Consider the following 2704-nt stretch of genomic DNA (forward strand, 5'->3'; position numbering starts at 1 on the left):
TTCGAGGAAAAGATACGATTTTATCCTCCAGTACGGCAAACTTATCTGATTTTCGAAAACGCGTCAAAAACAGGCCTGGCGCCTGACTCCAGGCATTGGCGCCTGGAACCAGGCCTGGCGCCTGGCGCCTGGTGCTAGCCATTGGCGCCAATAAGCTGGTGCTGGCGCTAGCTCTGTTTTGCGTGCGCCAACCTCGTTTTGCGTGCGCCAAGTGCTCTGTTTTGATATTTTATCTTTGTGGCTGATTTCTCTATAAATAACGTATTAAAACTCCGTTTTAATTCATCAACAACCAGTTTTCAATTATATTCACCAATTCTCACGAATTCTCATCTACATTCAGTTTTCATTCGCAATCGTTAATTCTCTAATTCTCTAATTCATTCATCTCTCTCTTTCTCTTTTCTAAACTTTGCTTTTACATACAAAATTCCGCATTCGCAAGATCTAGAAACACCTGGCCATATTCGAAGTTGCCTTCGCCCTAGACGTGAAAGGTTTAATTTCTGAGGGTTTGGTCCCAAATCTCTATTTAAATTATTTAATTTAATTGTTTTGTTTATTATTTTCCTTGAAGTTACTAACGTGTGTATTTTGTTATTAGAAAGAGGTACGAGGCATCAAAGTAAGTACTTTAATTGTTTTTAATTGATATTATGATGTAGAAGTCATGTTTATATTGTTATTATGATATTCCTAGTATCATGTCTAGGGTAATTTTAATATTAAATATGATTGTTGCGATGCTTCCTATGTTCTTCTTAATATTTATGATTGTTAGTATCATGTTAGGGTTAAAGATTTGATTTTTATTGCTTAGTGACATGCTAGGGTTTGTTATTAATCTTGTTAGTATCATGCCTAGGATCTTGCTATTATTATGCTTTAATATTAACATGAACATGATTATGATTATAATTGTTATAATTCATGATGATTATGAATATTATTATTATTATTATTATTATTATTTTGATGATGATTATTTTATTAATGATGATATTATTATTTTTATGATTATAATTATTATTCATGATTATTTATATTATATTGCTTGATATTTATTTATTGCTTGATCACGCCTTTATGCATGTTTAAAGGGAATTTGTACTTGTAATCACGTTTAATAAGATAATTAATAATCTTGTTAGGGTTAATTTGATTATAATTCAAGTGATCTCCAATAATAGTTTATTTGTGCATTAATATTCAACCAACATAGATAAACAGGTTTAGGGTTAATCCTATTGGTTGCATGTTAATTGAAAAGCGCACATGAATACGATCAGAATAAAGTAGAGGCCTATTATTAGGGCAGGTTCAATCTCTTTTAGGTTGGATTTGTACCTTCATCCCCGAACCCTTATTTGGTTCTAGACCTTATGGAGTTGACGATCTCTTGGATCGTTAAGGGGTGTAACCTTCACCCTGTGAATGGTTTACAAGTTCCTAAAACTTGTTGGCGACTCTTTTGCTCTATCTTCTTCCCTTTTGGACGCCACCGTACTTTAGTGTATGATCACAGTGGGGTTCAAGCTAGGGATTAACGCTTGAAATTATTCCCTACAGTTTTTGGCGACTCAACTGGGGAGGATTTCTATTTTAATTCCTGAATTTGTTTCGGCAATGATTTAGAATGAGTGGATGAGACTCGAAACGTTTTAAGTATTTCATGTGCGTAATTTTGATTAACATTATTGTCATATGCATAAAAAAGATCTCATTGGAAAGACCATCCGTAATGAGTTAAAAACATAGGATTTTACACGTAGGAAATTTGAGAAACATCTTTCACAACTAGGACCGAAATAACACCGCGCGAAACTGGAAAATTTTATCGAGCACAGAAAGCTGCCGAGGCATGTGGGAAGTAGCGTTAGGGGCCAAAGCATTGGCGCTAGTATTTTAACCAAAGCGCCAGACGCCATCATTGGCGCCAGGCGCTACAGCTAAAAGCTGGCGCCAGTCTCTGTTTGCTGGCGCCAATTTCCCCCAATACCGAGCCAGAAATATGCGTTCTAATTTCGACCAGTTTTTTGTATTGTTTGCTCGATCCTACTTCCTGATTGAATTTTTTCTCACTTTTCTGAAACCCATATGTGTTCTACATATGGACATAACCCTCTGGGAATTCATGCTTCATCTACCCGATTGAACGCTCCGTGCAACAAAGGGTACATCCGAGAATGTTGAATTCACCAAACCATGGAAGCGAGTTTTTTCTAAAACTCGCGGTGTCCCATCCACTCGCGCCAACCCTTAACGGTTAGGCTTCCGCGCGGTGCATCTGGACAATTAACCATGGACCCTCTATTGACTAAACCATATCCCGAACTTTAGAGAACTAGAGCCATGGTTAGGTTGCAAACTCATTGCATCATATTGTGCCTACTTGACTAATTGTGCATTATTTGTTGTGCATACTCTATGTGATTTTTTCCTAACCGTTTGCTTGACTTGTGTTAAGACTAATTAAACTGATTAATGACTAAGGGACTTTGTTTAATTAATTAATTAATTAATTTGAGCTAATAAATAAACATAAAATCGAGTCATATTTCCTTTAAGTCAACCCGGATTTTTATTCCCGTATACTGCACAAACGTCAACTTGTTTTGGTCATAGCCGGATTTCTAGGAAGAACTACGAGTCGTACAACCTATGTATCTGTAGCCCCGAGTTATATCTTTAATTTGGCGTTGGT

The sequence above is a fragment of the Chenopodium album genome, chromosome 1 (genome assembly GCF_948465745.1).
Source record: "Chenopodium album chromosome 1, dcCheAlbu1.1, whole genome shotgun sequence".
NCBI classification, from domain to species: Eukaryota; Viridiplantae; Streptophyta; class Magnoliopsida; order Caryophyllales; family Amaranthaceae; genus Chenopodium; species Chenopodium album.